We start from the raw sequence: 27,273 nt of genomic DNA, 5'->3' as shown, positions 1-27,273 counted from the left end.
GGGGAATGTGCGGTGTAAATAGTGAAGTTTGCACTGAGGAAATGTATAAAAGGCATGGCAATGGCGCCGATTTGTTGCAATGCACACATGAAGGTGCATCGAGGTGGCGATTTGCGCTGACTTGGGCGTTTACGTGGCTTTGTTTCAATTAACATGTCTTGGATCAATACTAATCTTCTAATTAAATGTCAGAATGATGGAAAACAACGATGAAAACAATAAGGTGAAGATAAAAAGGGTGAGAAAGAATATTAAAAGATAAATTAATATCAAAATATGGTCTAGAGATAAATAATCGTGTGGAAGTCGATTAGCGCCCTTAACTCAAGTCATAAGCTTAAGTGTGGCTAGATGAGAACCTTGTGAGATTGTTACGCTTCTTGGGCTTGACCGAAACCAATGGTAAGGTGTATGTGGCCTTCAATTTTAAGAACGAAGTAGAAGACAGGTGCGTGGGTGGCAATCCGTCGGATTCTATTACCGAGCTAGGCAGGTTAATGTGGAGTGTGAGTAGTGGGATTTCTCTTGCGAAAATATTGCAAAATGCGTGGGCTAGGGGCCGATTTGTCGCAATGCACATGTAGCGGCAGCTAGGTGCCGGTTTGCGTTGACTCGGTCATTTACCTGTCTTTCCTTCAATTGACTTGTCTTGGATGAAGAACAATCTTCTAATTCAACCCAAGAATGATGACAAACAGCAATAAAAGCCCCAAGGTTTAGGCAAAAAAGGTGAGAAGGAGTATTAAAAGTGAAATGAAGCACAAAACATGGTTTAGAGACGAATAATCAAGTGTGTTGATTGTTGACCTTTAACTCTAGCTGGAAGCTTAAACATGGCTAGATGTGAACCTTGGGGGCTTGTTACACGTCTTGGGCTTGACGGAAACCAATGGTAAGCTGTATGTGGGCTTCAACTGAAAGAATGAGATAAAAGATGGGGGTTTCTTGCTGCTAATTCATCAGATGCTAGAACTGAACTTGGGGGGGAATGTGTGGTGTAAATAGTGAAGTTTCCACTGAGGAAATGTATAAAAGGCATGGGCATGGCGCCGACTTGTTGCAATGCACACATGAAGGTGCACCGAGGTGGCGATTTGCGGTGACTTGGGCGTTTACATGGCTTTGTTTCAATTAACATGTCTTGGATCAATACTAATCTTCTAATTAAATCTCAGAATGATGGAAAACAACGATAAAACAATAAGGTGAAGATAAAAAGGGTGAGAAAGAATATTAAAAGATAAATTAATATCAAAATATGGTCTAGAGATAAATAATCGTGTGGAAGTTGATTATTGCCCTTAACTCAAATCATAAGCTTAACCGTGGCTGGATGTGAACCTTGGGAGATTGTTACGCTTCTTGGGCGTGACCGAAACCAATGGTAAGGTGTATGTGGCCTTCAATTTCAAGAACGAAATAGAAGACAGGTGGGTGGGTGGAAATTCGTCGGATTCTATTACAGAACTAGGCGGGTTAATGTGGAGTGTGAGTAGTGGGATTTCTCTTGCGAAAATATTGCGAAATGCGTGGGCTAGTGGCCGATTTGTCGCAATGCACATGTAGGGGCAGCTAGGTGCCGATTTGCGTTGACTTGGTCATTTACCTGGCTTTCCTTCAATTGACATGTCTTGGATGAAGAACAATCTTCTAATTCAACCAAAGAATGATGACAAGCAGCAACAAAAGCCACAAGGTTTAGGGAAAAAAGGTGAGAAGGAATATTAAAAGTGAAATGAAGCACAAAACATGGTTTACAGACGAATAATCAAGTGTGTTAATTGTTGACCTTTAACTCTAGCTAGAAGCTTAAACAGGGTTAGATGTGAACCTTGGGGGCTTTTAACACGTCTTGGACTTCACAGAACCAATGGTAAGCTGTATGTGGTCTTCAACTGAAAGAATGAGATAAAAGACGGGGTTTCTTGCTGCTAATTCATCAGATGCTAGAACTGAACTTGGGGGGGAATCTGCGGTGTAAATAGTGAAGTTTCCACTGAGGAAATGTATAAAAGGCATGGCCATGGCGCCGATTTGTTGCAATGCACACATGAAGGTGCATCGAGCTGGCGATTTGCGTTGACTTGGGCGTTTACATGGCTTTGTTTCAATTAACATGTCTTGGATCAATACTAATCTTCTAATTAAATCTGAGAATGATGGAAAACAACGATGAAAACAATAAGGTGAAGATAAAAAGGGTGAGAAAGAATATTAAAAGATAAATTAATATCAAAATATGGTCTAGAGATAAATAATCGTCTGGAAGTTGATTATTGCCCTTAACTCAAGTCATAAGCTTAAGTGTGGCTACATGCGAACCTTGGGAGATTGTTACGCTTCTTGGGCTTGACCGAAACCAATGGTAAGGTGTATGTGGCCTTCAATTTTAAGAACGAAGTAGAAGACAGGTGGGTGGGTGGCAATCCGTCGGATTCTATTACCGAGCTAGGCAGGATAATGCGGAGTGTGAGTAGTGGGATTTCTCTTGCAAAAATATTGCGAAATGCGTGGGCTAGGGGCCGATTTGTCGCAATGCACATGTACGGGCAGCTAGGTGCCGGTTTGCGTTGACTCGGTCATTTACCTGTCTTTCCTTCAATTGACTTGTCTTGGATGAAGAACAATCTTCTAATTCAACCCAAGAATGATGACAAACAGCAATAAAAGCCCCAAGGTTTAGGCAAAAAAGGTGAGAAGGAATATTAAAAGTGAAATTAAGCACAAAACATGGTTTAGAGATGAATAATCATGTGGGTGTTGATTGTTGACCTTGGGGGCTTGTTACACGTCTTGGGCTTGACGGAAACCAATGGTAAGCTGTATGTGGGCTTCAACTGAAAGAATGAGATAAAAGATGGGGGTTTCTTGCTGCTAATTCATCAGATGCTAGAACTGAACTTGGGGGGGAATGTGTGGTGTAAATAGTGAAGTTTCCACTGAGGAAATGTATAAAAGGCATTGGCATGGCGCCGATTTGTTGCAATGCACACATGAAGGTGCACCGAGGTGGCGATTTGCGGTGACTTGGGCGTTCACATGGCTTTGTTTCAATTAACATGTCTTGGATCAATACTAATCTTCTAATTAAATCTCAGAATGATGGAAAACAACGATAAAACAATAAGGTCAAGATAAAAACGGTGAGAAAGAGTATTAAAAGATAAATTAATATCAAAATATGGTCTAGAGATAAATAATCGTGTGGAAGTTGATTATTGCCCTTAACTCAAATCATAAGCTTAACCGTGGCTGGATGTGAACCTTGGGAGATTGTTACGCTTCTTGGGCTTGACCGAAACCAGTGGTAAGGTGTATGTGGCCTTCAATTTCGAGAACGAAATAGAAGACAGGTGGGTGGGTGGAAATTCGTCGGATTCTATTACAGAACTAGGCGGGTTAATGTGGAGTGTGAGTAGTGGGATTTCTCTTGCGAAAATATTGCGAAATGCGTGGGCTAGTGGCCGATTTGTTGCAATGCACATGTAGGGGCAGCTAGGTGCCAATTTGCGGTGACTTGGTCATTTACCTGGCTTTCCTTCAATTGACATGTCTTGGATGAAGAACAATCTTCTAATTCAACCCAAGAAAGATGACAAGCAGCAACAAAAGCCACAAGGTTTAGGGAAAAAAGCTGAGAAGGAATATTAAAAGTGAAATGAAGCACAAAACATGGTTTAGAGATGAATAATCAAGTGTGTGTTGATTGTTGACCTTTAACTCTAGCTAGAAGTTTAAACAGGGTTAGATGTGAACCTTGGGGGCTTTTAACACGTCTTGGACTTCACGGAACCAATGGTAAGATGTATGTGGGCTTCAACTGAAAGAATGAGATAAAAGACGGGGTTTCTTGCTGCTAATTCATCAGATGCTAGAACTGAACTTTGGGGGGAATGTGCGGTGTAAATAGTGAAGTTTGCACTGAGGAAATGTATAAAAGGCATGGCCATGGCGCCGATTTGTTGCAATGCACACATGAAGGTGCATCGAGGTGGCGATTTGCGTTGACTTGGGCGTTTACATGGCTTTGTTTCAATTAACATGTCTTGGATCAATACTAATCTTCTAATTAAATCTCAGAATGATGGAAAACAACGATGAAAACAATAAGGTGAAGATAAAAAGGGTGAGAAAGAATATTAAAAGATAAATTAGTATCAAAATATGGTCTAGAGATAAATAATCGTGTGGAAGTTGATTATTGCCCTTAACTCAAATCATAAGCTTAACCGTGGCTGGATGTGAACCTTTGGAGATTGTTACGCTTCATGGGCTTGACCGAAACCAGTGGTAAGGTGTATGTGGCCTTCAATTTCAAGAACGAAATAGAAGACAGGTGGGTGGGTGGAAATTCGTCGGATTCTATTACAGAACTAGGCGGGTTAATGTGGAGTGTGAGTAGTGGGATTTCTCTTGCGAAAATATTGCAAAATGCGTGGGCTAGTGGCCGATTTGTCGCAATGCACATGTAGGGGCAGCTAGGTGCCGATTTGCGGTGACTTGGTCATTTACCTGGCTTTCCTTCAATTGACATGTCTTGGATGAAGAACAATCTTCTAATTCAACCCAAGAATGATGACAAGAAGCAACAAAAGCCACAAGGTTTAGGGAAAAAAGGTGAGAAGGAATATTAAAAGTGAAATGAAGCACAAAACATGGTTTAGAGACGAATAATCAAGTGTGTGTTGATTGTTGACCTTTAACTCTAGCTAGAAGTTTAAACAGGGTTAGATGTGAACCTTTGGGGCTTTTAACACGTCTTGGACTTCACGGAACCAATGGTAAGCTGTATGTGGGCTTCAACTGAAAGAATGAGATAAAAGACGGGGTTTCTTGCTGCTAATTCATCAGATGCTAGAACTGAACTTTGGGGGGAATGTGCGGTGTAAATAGTGAAGTTTGCACTGAGGAAATGTATAAAAGGCATGGCAATGGCGCCGATTTGTTGCAATGCACACATGACGGCGCACCGAGGTGGCGATTTGCGGTGACTTGGGCGTTTACATGGCTTTGTTTCAATTAACATGTCTTGGATCAATACTAATCTTCTAATTAAATCTCAGAATGATGGAAAACAACGATGAAAACAATAAGGTGAACATAAAAAGGGTGAGAAAGAATATTAAAAGATAAATTAATATCAAAATATGGTCTAGAGATAAATAATCGTGTGGAAGTTGATTATTGCCCTTAACTCAAGTCATAAGCTTAAGTGTGGCTAGTTGCGAACCTTGGGAGATTGTTACGCTTCTTAGGCTTGACCGAAACCAATGGGAAGGTGTATGTGGCCTTCAATTTCAAGAACGAAATAGAAGACAGGTGGGTTTGTGGAAATTCGTCGGATTCTATTACAGAACTAGGCGGGTTAATGTGGAGTGTGAGTAGTGGGATTTCTCCTGCGAAAATATTGCGAAATGCGTTGGCTAGTGGCCGATTTGTCGCAATGCACATGTAGGGGCAGCTAGGTGCCGATTTGCGGTGACTTGGTCATTTACCTGGCTTTCCTTCAATTGACATGTCTTGGATGAAGAACAATCTTCTAATTCAACCCAAGAATGATGACAAGCAGCAACAAAAGCCACAAGGTTTAGGGAAAAAAGGTGAGAAGGAATATTAAAAGTGAAATGAAGCACAAAACATGGTTTAGAGACGAATAATCAAGTGTGTGTTGATTGTTGACCTTTAACTCTAGCTAGAAGCATAAACAGGGTTAGATGTGAACCTTGGGGGCTTTTAACACGTCTTGGACTTCACGGAACCAATGGTAAGCTGTATGTGGGCTTCAACTGAAAGAATGAGATAAAAGACGGGGTTTCTTGCTGCTAATTCTTTAGATGCTAGAACTGAACTTGGGAGGTGAATGTCTAGTCTAAATAGTGAAGTTTCCAAAGAGGAAATGCCTAAAAGGCATGGGAATGGCGCCGATTTGTTGTAATGCACACATGAAGGAGCATCGAGGTGGCGATTTGTGGTGACGTCGGTGTTTACATGGCTTTGTTTCAATTAACATGTCTTGGATCAATACTAATCTTCTAATTAAATCTCAGAATGATGGAAAACAACGATGAAAACAAAAAGGTGAAGATAAAAAGGGTGAGAAAGAATATTAAAAGATAAATTAATATCAAAATATGGTCTAGAGATAAATAATCGTCTGGAAGTCGATTATTGCCCTTAACTCAAGTCATAAGCTTAAGTGTGGCTAGATGCGAACCTTGGGACATTGTTACGCTTCTTGGGCTTGACCGAAAGCAATGGTAAGGTGTATGTGGCCTTCAATTTTAAGAACGAAGTAGAAGACAAGTGGGTGGGTGGCAATCCGTCGGATTCTATTACCGAGCTAGGCAGGTTAATGTGGAGTGTGAGTAGTGGGATTTCTCTTGCGAAAATATTGCGAAATGCGTGGGCTAGGGGCCGATTTGTCGCAATGCACATGTAGGGGCAGCTAGGTGCCGGTTTGCGTTGACTCGGTCATTTACCTGTCTTTCCTTCAATTGACTTGTCTTGGATGAAGAACAATCTTCTAATTCAACCCAAGAAAGATGACAAACAGCAATAAAAGCCCCAAGGTTTAGGCAAAAAAGGTGAGAAGGAATATTAAAAGTGAAATTAAGCACAAAACATGGTTTGGAGATGAATAATCACGTGGGTGTTGATTGTTGACCTTTAACTCTAGCTGGAAGCTTAAACATGGCTAGATGTGAACCTTGGGGGCTTGTTACACGTCTTGGGCTTGACGGAAACCAATGGTAAGCTGTATGTGGGCTTCAACTGAAAGAATGAGAAAAAAGACGGGGGTTTCTTGCTGCTAATTCATCAGATGCTAGAACTGAACTTGGGCGGGAATGTGCGGTGTAAATAGTGAAGTTTCCACTGAGGAAATGTATAAAAGGCATGGGCATGGCGCCGATTTGTTGTAATGCACACATGAAGGTGCACCGAGGTGGCGATTTGCGGTGACTTGGGCGTTTACATGGCTTTGTTTCAATTAACATGTCTTGGAGCAATACTAATCTTCTAATTAAATCTCAGAATGATGGAAAACAACGATAAAACAATAAGGTCAAGATAAAAACGGTGAGAAAGAATATTAAAAGATAAATTAATATCAAAATATGGTCTAGAGATAAATAATCGTGTGGAAGTTGATTATTGCCCTTAACTCAAATCATAAGCTTAACCGTGGCTGGATGTGAACCTTGGGAGATTGTTACGCTTCTTGGGCTTGACCGAAACCAATGGTAAGGTGTATGTCGCCTTCAATTTCAAGAACGAAATAGAAGACAGGTGGGTGGGTGGAAATTCGTCGGATTCTATTACAGAACTAGGCGGGTTAATGTGGAGTGTGAGTAGTGGGATTTCTCTTGCGAAAATATTGCGAAATGCGTGGGCTAGGGGCCGATTTGTCGCCATGCACATGTAGGGGCAGCTAGGTGCCGATTTGCGGTGACTTGGTCATTTACCTGGCTTTCCTTCAATTGACATGTCTTGGATGAAGAATAATCTTCTAATTCAACCCAAGAATGATGACAAGCGGCAACAAAAGCCACAAGGTTTAGGGAAAAAAGGTGAGAAGGAATATTAAAAGTGAAATGAAGCACAAAACATGGTTTAGAGACGAATAATCAAGTGTGTGTTGATTGTTGACCTTTAACTCTAGCAAGAAGCTTAAACAGGGTTAGATGTGAACCTTGGGGGCTTCTAACACGTCTTGGACTTCACGGAACCAATGGAAAGCTGTATGTGGGCTTCAACTGAAAGAATGAGATAAGAGATGGGGTTTCTTGCTGCTAATTCATCAGATGCTAGAACTGAACTTGGGGGGGAATGTGCGGTGTAAATAGTGAAGTTTGCACTGAGGAAATGTATAAAAGGCATGGCCATGGCGCCAATTTGTTGCAATGCACACATGAAGGTGCACCGAGGTGGCGATTTGCGCTGACTTGGGCGTTTACATGACTTTGTTTCAATTCACATGTCTTGGATCAATACTAATCTTCTAATTAAATCTCAGAATGATGGAAAACAACGATGAAAACAATAAGGTGAAGATAAAAATGGTGAGAAAGAATATTAAAAGATAAATTAATATCAAAATATGGTCTAGAGATAAATAATCGTGTGGAAGTCGATTAGTGCCCTTAACTCAAGTCATAAGCTTAAGTGTGGCTAGATGCGAACCTTGGGAGATTGTTACACTTCTTGGGCTTGACCGAAACCAATGGTAAGGTGTATGTGGCCTTCAATTTTAAGAACGAAGTAGAAGACAGGTGGGTGGGTGGCAATCCCTCGGATTCTATTACCGAGCTAGGAACATTAATGTGGAGTGTGAGTAGTGGGATTTCTCTTACGAAAATATTGCGTAATGCGTGGGCTAGGGGCCGATTTGTCGCAATGCAGATTTAGGGGCAGCTAGGTGCCGATTTGCTTTGACTCGGTCATTTACCTGTCTTTCCTTGAATTGACTTGTCTTGGATGAAGAACAATCTTCTAATTCAAGCCAAGAATGATGACAAACAGCAATAAAAGCCCCAAGGTTTAGGCAAAAATGGTGAGAAGGAATATTAAAAGTGAAATTAAGGACAAAACATGGTTTAGAGATGAATAATCATGTGGGTGTTGATTGTTGACCTTTAACTCCAGCTGGAAGCTTAAACATGGCTAGATGTGAACCTTGGGGGCTTGTTACACGTCATTGACTTCACAGAAACCAATGGTAAGCTGTATGTGCGCTTCAACTGAAAGAATGAGATAAAAGACGGGGGTTTCTGGCTGCTAATTCATCAGATGCTAGAACTGAACTTGGGGGGGAATGTGCGGTGTAAATAGTCAAGTTTCCACTGAGGAAATGTATAAAAGGCATGGCCATGGCGCCGATTTGTTGCAATGCACACATGAAGGTGCACCGAGGTGGCGATTTGCGCTGACTTGGGCGTTTACATGGCTTTGTTTCAATTAACATGTCTTGGATCAATACTAATCTTCTAATTAAATGTCAGAACGATGGAAAACAACGATGAAAACAATAAGGTGAAGATAAAAAGGGTGAGAAAGAATATTAAAAGATAAATTAATATCATAATATGGTCTAGAGATAAATAATCGTGTGGAAGTCGATTAGTGCCCTTAACTCAAGTCATAAGCTTAAGTGTGGCTAGATGCGAACCTTGTGAGATTGTTACGCTTCTTGGGCTTGACCGAAACCAATGGTAAGGTGTATGTGGCCTTCAATTTTAAGAACGAAGTAGAAGACAGGTGGGTGGGTGGCAATCCGTCGGATTCTATTACCGAGCTAGGCACGTTAATGTGGAGTGTGAGTAGTGGGATTTCTCTTGCGAAAATATTGCGAAATGCGTGGGCTAGTGGCCGATTTGTCGCAATGCACATGTAGGGGCAGCTAGGTGCCGATTTGCGTTGACTCGGTTATTTACCTGTCTTTCCTTGAATTGACTTGTCTTGGATGAAGAACAATCTTCTAATTCAAGCCAAGAATGATGACAAACAGCAATAAAAGCCCCAAGGTTTAGGCAAAAAAGGTGAGAAGGAATATTAAAAGTGAAATGAAGCACAAAACATGGTTTAGAGACGAATAATCAAGTGTGTTGATTGTTGACCTTTAACTCTACCTAGAAGCTTAAACAGGGTTAGATGTGAACCTTGGGGGCTTTTAACACGTCTTGGACTTCACAGAACCAATGGTAAGCTGTATGTGGGCTTCAACAGAAAGAATGAGATAAGAGACGGGGTTTCTTGCTGCTAATTCATCAGATGCTAGAACTGAACTTGGGCGGGAATGTGCGGTGTAAATAGTGAAGTTTGCACTGAGGAAATGTATAAAAGGCATGGCCATGGCGCCAATTTGTTGCAATGCACACATGAAGGTGCACCGAGGTGGCGATTTGCGCTGACTTGGGCGTTTACATGGCTTTGTTTCAATTAACATGTCTTGGATCAATACTAATCTTCTAATTAATCTCAGAATGATGGAAAACAACGATGAAAACAATAAGGTGAAGATAAAAAGGGTGAGAAAGAATATTAAAAGATAAATTAATATCAAAATATGGTCTAGAGATAAATAATCGTGTGGAAGTCGATTAGTGCCCTTAACTCAAGTCATAAGCTTAAGTGTGGCTAGATGCGAACCTTGGGAGATTGTTACGCTTCTTGGGCTTGACCGAAACCAATGGTAAGGTGTATGTGGCCTTCAATTTTAAGAACGAAGTAGAAGACAGGTGGGTGGGTGGCAATCCGTCGGATTCTATTACCGAGCTAGGCACATTAATGTGGAGTGTGAGTAGTGGGATTTCTCTTGCGAAAATATTGCGTAATGCGTGGGCTAGGGGCCGATTTGTCGCAATGCACATGTAGGGGCAGCTAGGTGCCGGTTTGCGTTGACTCGGTCGTTTACCTGTCTTTCCTTCAATTGACTTGTCTTGGATGAAGAACAATCTTCTAATTCAACCAAAGAATGATGACAAGCAGCAACAAAAGCCACAAGGTTTAGGGAAAAAAGGTGAGAAGGAATATTAAAAGTGAAATGAAGCACAAAACATGGTTTAGAGACGAATAATCAAGTGTGTGTCGATTGTTGACCTTTAACTCTACCTAGAAGCTTAAACAGGGTTAGATGTGAACCTTGGGGGCTTTTAACACGTCTTGGACTTCACGGAACCAATGGTAAGCTGTATGTGGGCTTCAACTGAAAGAATGAGATAAGAGACGGGGTTTCTTGCTGCTAATTCATCAGATGCTAGAACTGAACTTGGGGGGGAATGTGCGGTGTAAATAGTGAAGTTTGCACTGAGGAAATGTATAAAAGGCATGGCCATGGCGCCGATTTGTTGCAATGCACACATGAAGGTGCACCGAGGTGGCGATTTGCGCTGACTTGGGCGTTTACATGGCTTTGTTTCAATTAACATGTCTTGGATCAATACTAATCTTCTAATTAAATCTCAGAATGATGGAAAACAACGATGAAAACAATAAGGTGAAGATAAAAAGGGTGAGAAAGAATATTGAAAGATAAATTAATATCAAAATATGGTCTAGAGATAAATAATCGTGTGGAAGTCGATTAGTGCCCTTAACTCAAGTCATAAGCTTAAGTGTGGCTAGATGCGAACCTTGGGAGATTGTTACGCTTCTTGGGCTTGACCGAAACCAATGGTAAGGTGTATGTGGCCTTCAATTTTAAGAACGAAGTAGAAGACAGGTGGGTGGGTGGCAATCCGTCGGATTCTATTACCGAGCTAGGCACATTACTGTGGAGTGTGAGTAGTGGGATTTCTCTTGCGAAAATATTGCGTAATGCGTGGGCTAGGGGCCGATTTGTCGCAATGCAGATTTAGGGGCAGCTAGGTGCCGATTTGCGTTGACTCGGTCATTTACCTGTCTTTCCTTGAATTGACTTGTCTTGGATGAAGAACAATCTTCTAATTCCAGCCAAGAATGATGAGAAACAGCAATAAAAGCCCCAAGGTTTAGGCAAAAATGGTGAGAAGGAATATTAAAAGTGAAATTAAGCACAAAACATGGTTTAGAGATGAATAATCATTTGGGTGTTGATTGTTGACCTTTAACTCCAGCTGGAAGCTTAAACATGGCTAGATGTGAACCTTGGGGGCTTGTTACACGTCTTGGACTTCACAGAAACCAATGGTAAGCTGTATGTGGGCTTCAACTGAAAGAATGAGATAAAAGACGGGGGTTTCTTGCTGCTAATTCATCAGATGCTAGAACTGAACTTGGGGGGGAATGTGCGGTGTAAATAGTGAAGTTTCCACTGAGGAAATGTATAAAAGGAATGGGCATGGCGCCGATTTGTTGCAATGCACACATGAAGGTGCACCGAGGTGGCGATTTGCACTGACTTGGGCGTTTACATGGCTTTGTTTCAATTAACATGTCTTGGATCAATACTAATCTTCTAATTAAATCTCAGAATGATGGAAAACAACGATAAAACAATAAGGTGAAGATAAAAAGGGTGAGAAAGAATATTAAAAGATAAATTAATATCAAAATATGGTCTAGAGATAAATAATCGTGTGGAAGTTGATTATTGCCCTTAACTCAAATCATAAGCTTAACCGTGGCTGGATGTGAACCTTGGGAGATTGTTACGCTTCTTGGGCTTGACCGAAACCAATGGTAAGGTGTATGTGGCCTTCAATTTCAAGAACGAAATAGAAGACAGGTGGGTGGGTGGAAATTCGTCGGATTCTATTACAGAACTAGGCGGGTTAATGTGGAGTGTGAGTAGTGGGATTTCTCTTGCGAAAATGTCGCGAAATGCGTGGGCTAGTGGCCGATTTCTCGCAATGCACATGTAGGGGCAGCTAGGTGCCAATTTGCGGTGACTTGGTCATTTACCTGGCTTTCCTTCAATTGACATGTCTTGGATGAAGAACAATCTTCTAATTCAACCAAAGAATGATGACAAGCAGCAACAAAAGCCACAAGGTTTAGGGAAAAAAGGTGAGAAGGAATATTAAAAGTGAAATGAAGCACAAAACATGCTTTAGAGACGAATAATCAAGTGTGTTGATTGTTGACCTTTAACTCTAGCTAGAAGCTTAAACAGGGTTAGATGTGAACCTTGGGGGCTTTTAACACGTCTTGGACTTCACATAACCAATGGTAAGCTGTATGTGGGCTTCAACTGAAAGAATGAGATAAAAGACGGGGTTTCTTGCTGCTAATTCATCAGATGCTAGAACTGAACTTGGGGGGGAATGTGCGGTGTAAATAGTGAAGTTTCCACTGAGGAAATGTATAAAAGGCATGGGCATGGCGCCGATTTGTTGCAATGCACACATGAAGGTGCATCGAGGTGGCGACTTGCGTTGACTTGGGCGTTTACATGGCTTTGTTTCAATTAACCTGTCTTGGATCAATACTAATCTTCTAATTAAATCTTAGAATGATGGAAAACAACGATGAAAACAATAAGGTGAAGGTAAAAAGGGTGAGAAAGAATATTAAAAGATAAATTAATATCAAAATATGGTCTAGAGATAAATAATCGTGTGGAAGTCGATTATTGCCCTTAACTCAAGTCATAAGCTTAAGTGTGGCTAGATGCGAACCTTGGGAGATTGTTACGCTTCTTGGGCTTGACCGAAAGCAATGGTAAGGTGTATGTGGCCTTCAATTTTAAGAACGAAGTAGAAGACAAGTGGGTGGGTGGCAATCCGTCGGATTCTATTACTGAGCTAGGCAGGTTAATGTGGAGTGTGAGTAGTGGGATTTCTCTTGCGAAAATATTGCGAAATGCGTGGGCTAGGGGCCGATTTGTCGCAATGCACATGTAGGGGCAGCTAGGTGCCGGTTTGCGTTGACTCGGTCATTTACCTGTCTTTCCTTCAATTGACTTGTCTTGGATGAAGAACAATCTTCTAATTCAACCCAAGAAAGATGACAAACAGCAATAAAAGCCCCAAGGTTTAGGCAAAAAAGGTGAGAAGGAATATTAAAAGTGAAATTAAGCACAAAACATGGTTTGGAGATGAATAATCACGTGGGTGTTGATTGTTGACCTTTAACTCTAGCTGGAAGCTTAAACATGGCTAGATGTGAACCTTGGGGCCTTGTTACACGTCTTGGGCTTGACGGAAACCAATGGTAAGCTGTATGTGGGCTTCAACTGAAAGAATGAGAAAAAAGACGGGGCTTTCTTGCTGCTAATGTATCAGATGCGAGAACTGAACTTGGGGGGGAATGTGCGGTGTAAATAGTGAAGTTTCCACTGAGGAAATGTATAAAAGGCATGGGCATGGCGCCGATTTGTTGTAATGCACACATGAAGGTGCACCGAGGTGGCGATTTGCGGTGACTTGGGCGTTAACATGGCTTTGTTTCAATTAACATGTCTTGGATCAATACTAATCTTCTAATTAAATCTCAGAATGATAGAAAACAACGATAAAACAATAAGTTCAAGATAAAAACGGTGAGAAAGAATATTAAAAGATAAATTAATATCAAAATATGGTCTAGAGATAAATAATCGTGTGGAAGTTGATTATTGCCCTTAACTCAAATCATAAGCTTAACCGTGGCTGGATGTGAACCTTGGGAGATTGTTATGCTTCTTGGGCTTGACCGAAACCAATGGTAAGGTGTATGTGGCCTTCAATTTCAAGAACGAAATAGAAGACAGGTGGGTGGGTGGAAATTCGTCGGATTCTATTACAGAACTAGGCGGGTTAATGTGGAGTGTGAGTAGTGGGATTTCTCTTGCAAAAATATTGCGAAATGCGTGGGCTAGTGGCCGATTTGTCGCAATGCACATGTAGGGGCAGCTAGGTGCCGATTTGCGGTGACTTGGTCATTTACCTGGCTTTCCTGCAATTGACATGTCTTGGATGAAGAATAATCTTCTAATTCAACCCAAGAATGATGACAAGCGGCAACAAAAGCCACAAGGTTTAGGGAAAAAAGGTGAGAAGGAATATTAAAAGTGAAATGAAGCACAAAACATGGTTTAGAGACGAATAAGCAAGTGTGTGTTGACTGTTGACCTTTAACTCTAGCTAGAAGCTTAAACAGGGTTAGATGTGAAGCTTGGGGGCTTCTAACACGTCGTGGACTTCACGGAACCAATGGTAAGCTGTATGTGGGCTTCAACTGAAAGAATGAGATAAGAGACGGGGTTTCTTGCTGCTAATTCATCAGATGCTAGAACTGAACTTGGGGGGGAATGTGCGGTGTAAATAGTGAAGTTTGCACTGAGGAAATGTATAAAAGGCATGGCCATGGCGCCGATTTGTTGCAATGCACACATGAAGGTGCACCGAGGTGGCGATTTGCGCTGACTTGGGCGTTTACATGGCTTTGTTTCAATTAACATGTCTTGGATCAATACTAATCTTCTAATTAAATCTCAGAATGATGGAAAACAATGATGAAAATAATAAGGTGAAGATAAAAAGGGTGAGAAAGAATATTAAAAGATAAATTAATATCAAAATATGGTCTAGAGATAAATAATCGTGTGGAAGTCGATTAGTGCCCTTAACTCAAGTCATAAGCTTAAGTGTGGCTAGATGCGAACCTTGGGAGATTGTTACGCTTCTTGGGCTTGACCGAAACCAATGGTAAGGTGTATGTGGCCTTCAATTTTAAGAACGAAGTAGAAGACAGGTGGGTGGGTGGCAATCCATCGGATTCTATTACCGAGCTAGGCACATTAATGTGGAGTGTGAGTAGTGGGATTTAACTTGCGAAAATATTGCGTAATGCGTGGGCTAGGGGCCGATTTGGCGCAATGCAGATTTAGGGGCAGCTAGGTGCCGATTTGCGTTGACTCGGTCATTTACCTGTCTTTCCTTGAATTGACTTGTCTTGGATGAAGAACAATCTTCTAATTCAACCGAAGAAAGATGACAAACAGCAACAAAAGCCCCAAGGTTTAGGCAAAAAAGGTGAGAAGGAATATTAAAAGTGAAATTAAGCACAAAACATGGTTTGGAGATGAATAATCACGTGGGTGTTGATTGTTGACCTTTAACTCTAGCTGGAAGCTTAAACATGGCTAGATGTGAACCTTGGGGGCTTGTTACACGTCTTGGACTTCACAGAAACCAATGGTAAGCTGTATGTGGGCTTCAGCTGAAAGAATGAGAAAAAAGACGGGGGTTTCTTGCTGCTAATTCATCAGATGCTAGAACTGAACTTGGGGGGGAATGTGTGGTGTACATCGTGAAGTTTCCACTGAGGAAATGTATAAAAGGCATGGGCATGGCGCCGATTTGTTGCAATGCACACATGAAGGTGCACCGAGGTGACGATTTGCGGTGACTTGGGCGTTTACATGGCTTTGTTTCAATTAACATGTCTTGGATCAAAACTAATCTTCTAATTAAATCTCAGAATGATGGAAAACAAAGATCAAACAATAAGGTCAAGATAAAAACGGTGAGAAAGAGTATTAAAAGATAAATTAATATCAAAATAGGGTCTAGAGATAAATAATCGTGTGGAAGTTGATTATTGCCCTTAACTCAAATCATAAGCTTAACCGTGGCTGGATGTGAACCTTGGGAGATTGTTACGCTTCTTGGGCTTGACCGAAACCAGTGGTAAGGTGTATGTGGCCTTCAATTTCAAGAACGAAATAGAAGACAGGTGGGTGGGTGGAAATTCGTCGGATTCTATTACAGAACTAGGCGGGTTAATGTGGAGTGTGAGTAGTGGGATTTCTCTTGCGAAAATATTGCGAAATGCGTGGGCTAGTGGCCGATTTGTCGCAATGCACATGTAGGGGCAGCTAGGTGCCGATTTGCGGTGACTTGGTCATTTACCTGGCTTTCCTTCAATTGACATGTCTTGGATGCAGAACAATCTTCTAATTCAACCCAAGAATGATGACAAGCGGCAACAAAAGCCACAAGGTTTAGGGAGAAAAGGTGGGAAGGAATATTAAAAGTGAAACGAAGCACAAAACATGGTTTAGAGACGAATAATCAAGTGTGTGTTGATTGTTGACCTTTAACTCTTGCTAGAAGCTTAAACAGGGTTAGATGTGAACCTTGGGGGCTTTTCACACGTCTTGGACTTCACGGAACCAATGGTAAGCTGTATGTGGGCTTCAACTGAAAGAATGAGATAAGAGACGGGGTTTCTTGCTGCTAATTCATCAGATGCTAGAACTGAACTTGGGGGGGAATGTGCGGTGTAAATAGTGAAGTTTGCACTGAGGAAATGTATAAAAGGCATGGCCATGGCGCCGATTTGTTGCAATGCACACATGAAGGTGCACCGAGGTGGCGATTTGCGCTGACTTGGGCGTTTACATGGCTTTGTTTCAATAAACATGTCTTGGATCAATACTAATCTTCTAATTAAATGTCAGAATGATGGAAAACAACGATGAAAACAATAAGGTGAAGATAAAAAGGGTGAGAAAGAATATTAAAAGATAAATTAATATCAAAATATGGTCTAGAGATAAATAATCGTGTGGAAGTCGATTATTGCCCTTAACTCAAGTCATAAGCTTAAGTGTGGCTAGATGTGAACCTTGGGAGATTGTTACGCTTCTTGGGCTTGACCGAAACCAGTGGTAAGGTGTATGTGGCCTTCAATTTCAAGAACGAAATAGAAGACAGGTGGGAGGGTGGAAATTCGTCGGATTCTATTACAGAACTAGGCGGGTTAATGTGGAGTGTGAGTAGTGGGATTTCTCTTGCGAAAATATTGCGAAATGCGTGGGCTAGTGGCCGATTTGTCGCAATGCACATGTAGGGGCAGCTAGGTGCCGGTTTGCGTTGACTCGGTCATTTACCTGTCTTTCCTTCAATTGACTTGTCTTGGATGAAGAACAATCTTCTAATTCAAGCCAAGAATGATGACAAAAAGCAATAAAAGCCCAAAGGTTTAGGCAAAAAAGGTGAGAAGGAATATTAAAAGTGAAATTAAGCACAAAACATGGTTTAGAGATGAATAATCATGTGGGTGTTGATTGTTGACCTTTAACTCTAGCTGGAAGCTTAAACATGGCTAGATGTGAACCTTGGGGGCTTGTTACACGTCTTGGGCTTGACGGAAACCAATGGTAAGCTGTATGTGGGCTTCAACTGAAAGAATGAGATAAAAGACGGGGGTTTCTTGCTGCTAATTCATCAGATGCTAGAACTGAACTTGGGGGGGAATGTGTGGTGTACATCGTGAAGTTTCCACTGAGGAAATGTATAAAAGGCATGGGCATGGCGCCGATTTGTTGCAATGCACACATGAAGGTGCACCGAGGTGGCGATTTGCGGTGACTTGGGCGTTTACATGGCTTTGTTTCAATTAACATGTCTTGGATCAATACTAATCTTCTAATTAAATCTCAGAATGATGGAAAACAAAGATCAAACAATAAGGTCAAGATAAAAACGGTGAGAAAGAGTATTAAAAGATAAATTAATATCAAAATATGGTCTAGAGATAAATAATCGTGTGGAAGTTGATTATTGCCCTTAACTCAAATCATAAGCTTAACCGTGGCTGGATGTGAACCTTGGGAGATTGTTACGCTTCTTGGGCTTGACCGAAACCAGTGGTAAGGTGTATGTGGCCTTCAATTTCAAGAACGAAATAGAAGACAGGTGGGTGGGTGGAAATTCGTCGGATTCTATTACAGAACTAGGCGGGTTAATGTGGAGTGTGAGTAGTGGGATTTCTCTTGCGAAAATATTGCGAAATGCGTGGGCTAGTGGCCGATTTGTCGCAATGCACATGTAGGGGCAGCTAGGTGCCGATTTACGGTGAATTGGTCATTTACCTGGCTTTCCTTCAATTGACATGTCTTGGATGCAGAACAATCTTCTAATTCAAACCAAGAATGATAACAAGCAGCAACAAAAGCCACAAGGTTTAGGGAAAAAAGGTGAGAAGGAATATTAAAAGTGAAATGAAGCACAAAACATGGTTTAGAGACGAATAATCAAGTGTGTGTTGATTGTTGACCTTTAACTCTAGCTAGAAGCTTAAACAGGGTTAGATGTGAACCTTGGGGGCTTTTAACACGTCTTGGACTTCACGGAACCAATGGTAAGCTGTATGTGGGCTTCAACTGAAAGAATGAGATAAAAGACGGGGTTTCTTGCTGCTAATTCATCAGATGCTAGAACTGAACTTGGGGGGCAATGTGCGGTGTAAATAGTGAAGTTTGCACTGAGGAAATGTATAAAAGGCATGGCCATGGCACCGATTTGTTGCAATGCACACATGAAGGTGCACCGAGGTGGCGATTTGCACTGACTTGGGCGTTTACATGGCTTTGTTTCAATTAACATGTCTTGGAACAATACTAATCTTCTAATTAAATGTCAGAATGATGGAAAACAACGATGAAAACAATAAGGTGAAGATAAAAAGGGTGAGAAAGAATATTAAAAGATAAATTAATATCAAAATATGGTCTAGAGATAAATAATCGTGTGGAAGTCGATTAGTGCCCTTAACTCAAGTCATAAGCTTAAGTGTGGCTAGTTGCGAACCTTGGGAGATTGTTACGCTTCTTGGGCTTGACCGAAACCAATGGTAAGGTGTATGTGGCCTTCAATTTTAAGAACGAAGTAGAAGACAGGTGGGTGGGTGGGTGGCAATCCGTCGGATTCTATTACCGAGGTAGGCACGTTAATGTGGAGTGTGAGTAGTGGGATTTCCCTTGCGAAAATATTGCGAAATCCGTGGGCTATGGGCCGATTTGTCACAATGCACATGTAGGGGCAGCTAGGTGCCGATTTGCGTTGACTCGGTCATTTACCTGTCTTTCCTTCAATTGACTTGTCTTGGATGAAGAACAATCTTCTAATTCAAGCCAAGAATGATGACAAACAGCAATAAAAGCCCCAAGGTTTAGGCAAAAAAGGTGGGAAGGAATATTAAAAGTGAAATGAAGCACAAAACATGGTTTAGAGACGAATAATCAAGTGTGTGTTGATTGTTGACCTTTAACTCTAGCTAGAAGCTTAAACAGGGTTAGATGTGAACCTTGGGGGCTTGTTACACGTCTTGGACTTCACAGAAACCAATGGTAAGCTGTATGTGGGCTTCAACTGAAAGAATGAGATAAAAGACGGGGGTTTCTTGCTGCTAATTCATCAGATGCTAGAACTGAACTTGGGGGGGAGTGTGCGGTGTAAATAGTGAAGTTTCCACTGAGGAAATGTATAAAAGGCATGGGCATGGCGCCGATTTGTTGCAATGCACACATGAAGGTGCACCGAGGTGGCGATTTGCGGTGACTTGGGCGTTTACATGGCTTTGTTTCAATTAACATGTCTTGGATCAATACTAATCTTCTAATTAAATCTCAGAATGATGGAAAACAACGATGAAAACAATAAGGTGAAGATAAAAAGGGTGAGAAAGAATATTAAAAGATAAATTAATATCAAAATATGGTCTAGAGATAAATAATCGTGTGGAAGTCGATTAGTGCCCTTAACTCAAGTCATAAGCTTAAGTGTGGCTAGATGCGAACCTTGAGAGATTGTTACGCTTCTTGGGCTTGACCGAAACCAATGGTAAGGTGTATGTGGCCTTCAATTTTAAGAACGAAGTAGAAGACAGGTGGGTGGGTGGCAATCCATCGGATTCTATTACCGAGCTAGGCACATTAATGTGGAGTGTGAGTAGTGGGATTTAACTTGCGAAAATATTGCGTAATGCGTGGGCTAGGGGCCGATTTGTCGCAATGCAGATTTAGGGGCAGCTAGGTGCCGATTTGCGTTGACTCGGTCATTTACCTGTCTTTCCTTGAATTGATTTGTCTTGGATGAAGAACAATCTTCTAATTCAACCCAAGAAAGATGACAAACAGCAATAAAAGCCCCAAGGTTTAGGCAAAAAAGGTGAGAAGGAATATTAAAAGTAAAATTAAGCACAAAACATGGTTTGGAGATGAATAATCACGTGGGTGTTGATTGTTGACCTTTAACTCTAGCTGGAAGCTTAAACATGGCTTGATGTGAACCTTGGGGGCTTGTTACACGTCTTGGGCTTGACGGAAACCAATGGTAAGCTGTATGTGGGCTTCAGCTGAAAGAATGAGAAAAAAGACGGGGGTTTCTTGCTGCTAATTCTTCAGATGCTAGAACTGAACTTGGGGGGTGAATGTCTAGTCTAAATAGTGAAGTTTCCAAAGAGGAAATGCCTAAATGGCATGGGCATGGCGCCGATTTGTTCTAATGCACACATGAAGGAGCATCGAGGTGGCGATTTGTGGTGACTTCGGTGTTTACATGACTTTGTTTCAATTAACATGTCTTGGATCAAAACTAATCTTCTAATTAAATCTTAGAATGAAGGAAAACAACAATGAAATCAATAAGGTCAAGATAAAAAGGGTGAGAAAGAATATTAAAAGTGAAATTAATATCAAAATATTGTCTAGAGGTAAATAATCGTGTGGAAGTCGATTATTGCCCTTAACTCAAGTCATAAGCTTAACCGTGGCTAGATGTGAACCTTGGGAGATTGTTACGCTTCTTGGGCTTGACCGAGACCAATGGTAAGGTGTATGTGGCCTTCAATTTCAAGAACGAAATAGAAGACTGGTGGGTGGGTGGCAATTCATCGGATTCTATTACCGAGCTAGGCGGTTTAATGTGGAGTGTGAGTAGTGGGATTTCTCTTGCGAAAATATTGCAAAATGCGTGGGCTAGGGGCCGATTTGTCGCAATGCACATGTAGGGGCAGCTAGGTGCCGATTTGCGTTGACCTGGACATTTAACTGGCTTTCCTTCAATTGACATGTCTTGGATGAAGAACAATCTTCTAATTCAAGCCAAGAATGATGACAAACAGCAATAAAAGCCCCAAGGTTTAGGCAAAAAAGGTGGGAAGGAATATGAAAAGTGAAATGAAGCACAAAACATGGTTTAGAGACGAATAATCAAGTGTGTGTTGATTGTTGACCTTTAACTCTAGCTAGAAGCTTAAACAGGGTTAGATGTGAACCTTGGGGGCTTGTTACACGTCTTGGACTTCACAGAAACCAATGGTAAGCTGTATGTGGGCTTCAACTAAAAGAATGAGATAAAAGACGGGGGTTTCTTGCTGCTAATTCATCAGATGCTAGAACTGAACTTGGGGGGGAGTGTGCGGTGTAAATAGTGAAGTTTCCACTGAGGAAATGTATAAAAGGCATGGGCATGGCGCCGATTTGTTGCAATGCACACATGAAGGTGCACCGAGGTGGCGATTTGCGGTGACTTGGGCGTTTACATGGCTTTGTTTCAATTAACATGTCTTGGATCAATACTAATCTTCTAATTAAATCTCAGAATGATGGAAAACAACGATGAAAACAATAAGGTGAAGATAAAAAGGGTGAGAAAGAATATTAAAAGATAAATTAATATCAAAATATGGTCTAGAGATAAATAATCGTGTGGAAGTCGATTAGTGCCCTTAACTCAAGTCATAAGCTTAAGTGTGGCTAGATGCGAACCTTGAGAGATTGTTACGCTTCTTGGGCTTGACCGAAACCAATGGTAAGGTGTATGTGGCCTTCAATTTTAAGAACGAAGTAGAAGACAGGTGGGTGGGTGGCAATCCATCGGATTCTATTACCGAGCTAGGCACATTAATGTGGAGTGTGAGTAGTGGGATTTAACTTGCGAAAATATTGCGTAATGCGTGGGCTAGGGGCCGATTTGTCGCAATGCAGATTTAGGGGCAGCTAGGTGCCGATTTGCGTTGACTCGGTCATTTACCTGTCTTTCCTTGAATTGATTTGTCTTGGATGAAGAACAATCTTCTAATTCAACCCAAGAAAGATGACAAACAGCAATAAAAGCCCCAAGGTTTAGGCAAAAAAGGTGAGAAGGAATATTAAAAGTAAAATTAAGCACAAAACATGGTTTGGAGATGAATAATCACGTGGGTGTTGATTGTTGACCTTTAACTCTAGCTGGAAGCTTAAACATGGCTTGATGTGAACCTTGGGGGCTTGTTACACGTCTTGGGCTTGACGGAAACCAATGGTAAGCTGTATGTGGGCTTCAGCTGAAAGAATGAGAAAAAAGATGGGGGTTTCTTGCTGCTAATTCTTCAGATGCTAGAACTGAACTTGGGGGGTGAATGTCTAGTCTAAATAGTGAAGTTTCCAAAGAGGAAATGCCTAAAAGGCATGGGCATGGCGCCGATTTGTTGTAATGCACACATGAAGGAGCATCGAGGTGGCGATTTGTGGTGACTTCGGTGTTTACATGACTTTGTTTCAATTAACATGTCTTGGATCAAAACTAATCTTCTAATTAAATCTTAGAATGAAGGAAAACAACAATGAAATCAATAAGGTCAAGATAAAAAGGGTGAGAAAGAATATTAAAAGTGAAATTAATATCAAAATATTGTCTAGAGGTAAATAATCGTGTGGAAGTCGATTATTGCCATTAACTCAAGTCATAAGCTTAACCGTGGCTAGATGTGAACCTTGGGAGATTGTTACGCTTCTTGGGCTTGACCGAGACCAATGGTAAGGTGTATGTGGCCTTCAATTTCAAGAACGAAATAGAAGACTGGTGGGTGGGTGGCAATTCATCGGATTCTATTACCGAGCTAGGCGGTTTAATGTGGAGTGTGAGTAGTGGGATTTGTCTTGCGAAAATATTGCAAAATGCGTGGGCTAGGGGCCGATTTGTCGCAATGCACATGTAGGGGCAGCTAGGTGCCGATTTGCGTTGACTTGGACATTTAACTGGCTTTCCTTCAATTGACATGTCTTGGATGAAGAACAATCTTCTAATTCAACCCAAGAATGATGACAAGCAGCAATAAAAGCCACAAGGTTTGGGCAAAAAAGGTGTGAGACAGAATATTAAAAGTGAAATTAAGCACAAAACATGGTTTAGAAATGAATAATCAAGTGTGTGTTGATTGTTGGCCTTTAACTCTAGCTAGAAGCTTAAACATGGCTAGATGTGAACCTTGGGGGCTTTTAACACGTCTTGGACTTGACGGAAACCAATGGTAAGCTGTATGTGGGCTTCAACTGAAAGAATGAGGTAAAAGACGGGGTTTCTTGCTGCTAATTCATCAGATGCTAGAACTGAACTTGGGGGGGAATGTGCAGTGTACATAGGGAAGTTTCCACTGAGGAAATGTATAAAAGGCATGGGCATGGCGCCGATTTGTTGCAATGCACACGTGAAGGTGCACCGAGGTGGCGATTTGCGGTGACTTGGGTGTTTACATGGCTTTGTTTCAATTAACATGTCTTGGATCAATACTAATCTTCTAATTAAATCTCAGAATGATGGAAAACAACGATGAAAACAATAAGGTCAAGATAAAAAGGGAGAGAAAGAATATTAAAAGATAAATTAATATCAAAATATTGTCTAGAGATAAATAATCGTGTGGAAGTCGATTATTGCCCTTAACTCAAGTCATAAGCTTAACCGTGGCTAGATGTGAACCTTGGGAGATTGTTACACTTCTTGGGCTTGACCGAAACCAGTGGTAAGGTGTATGTGGCCTTCAATTTTAAGAACGAAATAGAAGACAGGTGGGTGGGTGGCAATTCATCGAATTCTATTACCTAGCTAGGCGGGTTAATGTGGAGTGTGAGTAGAGGGATTTCTCTGGCGAAAATATTGCAAAATGCGTGGGCTAGGGGCCGATTTGTCGCAATGCACATGTAGGGGCAGCTAGGTGCCGATTTGCGGTGACTTGGTCATTTACCTGGCTTTCGTTCAATTGACATGTCTTGGATGAAGAACAATCTTCTAAGTCAACCCAAGAATGATGACAAGTAGCAATAAAAGCCACAAGGTTTAGGGAAAAAAGGTGAGAAGGAATATTAAAAGTGAAATGAAGCACAAAACATGGTTTAGAGATGAATAATCAAGTGTGTGTTGATTGTTGACCTTTAACTCTAGCTAGAAGCTTAAACAGGTTAGATGTGAACCTTGGGGGCTTTTAACACGTCTTGGACTTCACGGAACCAATGGTAAGCTGTATGTGGGCTTCAACTGAAAGAATGAGATAAAAGACGGGGTTTCTTGCTGCTAATTCATCGGTTGCTAGAACTGAACTTGGGGGGGAATGTGCGGTGTAAATAGTGAAGTTTCCCCTGAGGAAATGTATAAAAGGCATGGGCATGGCACCGATTTGTTGCAATGCACACATGAAAGTGCACCGAGGTGGCGATTTGCGCTGACTTGGGCGTTTACATGGCTTTGTTTCAATTAACATGTCTTGGATCAATACTAATGTTCTAATTAAATCTCAGAATGATGGAAAACAACGATGAAAACAATAAGGTCAAGATAAAAAGGGTGAGAAAGAATATTAAAAGATGAATTAATATCAAAATATGGTCTAGAGATAAATAATCATGTGGAAGTCGATTATTGCCCTTAACTCAAGTCATAAGCTTAAGTGTGGCTAGATGCGAACCTTGGGAGATTGTTACGCTTCTTGGGCTTGACCGAAACCAATGGTAAGGTGTATGTGCCCTTCAATTTTAAGAACGAAGTAGAAGACAGGTGGGTGGGTGGCAATCCGTCGGATTCTATTACCGAGCTAGGCAGGTTAATGTGGAGTGTGAGTAGTGGGATTTCTCTTGCGAAAATATTGCGAAATGCGTGGGCTAGGGGTCGATTTGTCGCAATGCACATGTAGGGGCAGCTAGGTGCCGATTTGCGTTGACTCGGTCATTTACCTGTCTTTCCTTCAATTGACTTGTCTTGGATGAAGAACAATCCTCTAATTCAACCCAAGAAAGATGACAAGCAGCAATAAAAGCCACAAGGTTTAGGGAAAAAAGGTGAGAAGGAATATTAAAAGTGAAATGAAGCACAAAACATGGTTTAGAGATGAATAATCAAGTGTGTGTTGATTGTTGACCTTTAACTCTAGCTAGAAGCTTAAACAGGGCCAGATGTGAACCTTGGGGGCTTTTAACACGTCTTGGACTTCACGGAACCAATGGTAAACTGTATGTGGGCTTCAACTGAAAGAATGAGATAAAAGACGGGGTTTCTTGCTGCTAATTCTTCAGATGCTACAACTGAACTTGGGGGGTGAATGTCTAGTCTAATCAGTGAAGTTTCCAATGGGGAAATGCCTAAAAGGCATGGGCATGGCGCGGATTTGTTGTAATGCACACATGAAGGAGCATCGAGGTGGCGATTTGCGGTGACTTCGGAGTTTACATGACTTTGTTTCAATTAACATGTCTTGGATCAAAACTAATCTTCTAATTAAATCTAAGAATGAAGGAAAACAACAATGAAATCAATAAGGTCAAGATAAAAAGGGTGAGAAAGAATATTGAAAGAGAAATTAATATCAAAATATGGTCTAGAGGTAAATAATCGTGTGGAGGTCGATTATTGCCCTTAACTCAAGTCATAAGCTTAACCGTGGCTAGATGTGAACCTTGGGAGATTGTTACGCTTCTTGGGCTTGACCAAAACCAATGGTAAGGTGTATGTGGCCTTCAATTTCAAGAACGAAATAGAAGACAGGTGGGTGGGTGGCAATTCATCGGATTCTATTACCGAGCTATGCAGGTTAATGTGGAGTGTGAGTAGTGGGATTTCTCTTGCGAAAATATTACGAAATGCGTGGGCTAGGGGCCGATTTGTCGCAATGCACATGTAGGGGCAGCTAGGTGCCGATTTGCGTTGACTCGGTCATTTACCTGTCTTTCCTTCAATTGACTTGTCTTGGATGAAGAACAATCTTCTAATTCAACCCAAGAATGATGACAAGCAGCAATAAAAGCCACAAGGTTTAGGGAAAAAAGGTGAGAAGTAATATTAAAAGTGAAATGAAGCACAAAACATGGTTTAGAGTTGAATAATCAAGTGTGTGTTGATTGTTGACCTTTAACTCTAGCTAGAAGGTTAAACAGGGCCAGATGTGAACCTTGGGGGCTTTTAACACGTCTTGGACTTCACGGAACCAATGGTAAACTGTATGTGGGCTTCAACTGAAAGAATGAGATAAAAGACGGGGTTTGTTGCAATGCACACATGAAAGTGCACCGAGGTGGCGATTTGCGCTGACTTGGGCGTTTACATGGCTTTGTTTCAATTAACATGTCTTGGATCAATACTAATCTTCTAATTAAATCTCAGAATGATTGAAAACAACGATGAAAACAATAAGGTCAAGATAAAAAGGGTGAGAAAGAATATTAAAAGATAAATTAATATCAAAATATGGTCTAGAGATAAATAATCGTGTGGAAGTCGATTATTGCCCTTAACTCAAGTCATAAGCTTAAGTGTGGCTAGATGCGAACCTTGGGAGATTGTTACGCTTCTTGGGCTTGACCGAAACCAATGGTAAGGTGTATGTGGCCTTCAATTTTAAGAACGAAGTAGAAGACAGGTGGGGTGGTGGCAATCCGTCGGATTCTATTACCGAGCTAGGCACGTTAATGTGGAGTGTGAGTAGTGGGATTTCTCTTGCGAAAATATTGCGAAATGCGTGGGCTAAGGGCCGATTTGTCGCAATGCACATGTAGGGGCAGCTGGGTGCCGATTTGCGTTGACTCCGTCATGTACCTGTCTTTCCTTCAATTGACTTGTCTTGGATGAAGAACAATCTTCTAATTCAAGCCAAGAATGATAACAAACATCAATAAAAGCCCCAAGGTTTAGGCAAAAATGGTGAGAAGGAATATTAAAAATGAAATTAAGCACAAAACATGTTTTAGAGATGAATAATCATGTGGGTGTTGATTGTTGACCTTTAACTCTAGCTGGAAGCTTAAACTTGGCTAGATGTGAACCTTGGGGGCTTGTTACA

This window comes from Carya illinoinensis, chromosome 3 (assembly GCF_018687715.1).
Source record: "Carya illinoinensis cultivar Pawnee chromosome 3, C.illinoinensisPawnee_v1, whole genome shotgun sequence".
NCBI classification, from domain to species: domain Eukaryota; kingdom Viridiplantae; phylum Streptophyta; class Magnoliopsida; order Fagales; family Juglandaceae; genus Carya; species Carya illinoinensis.
The sequence above is the reverse complement of the archived record's forward strand: the minus strand, read 5'-3'. Positions refer to the sequence as shown.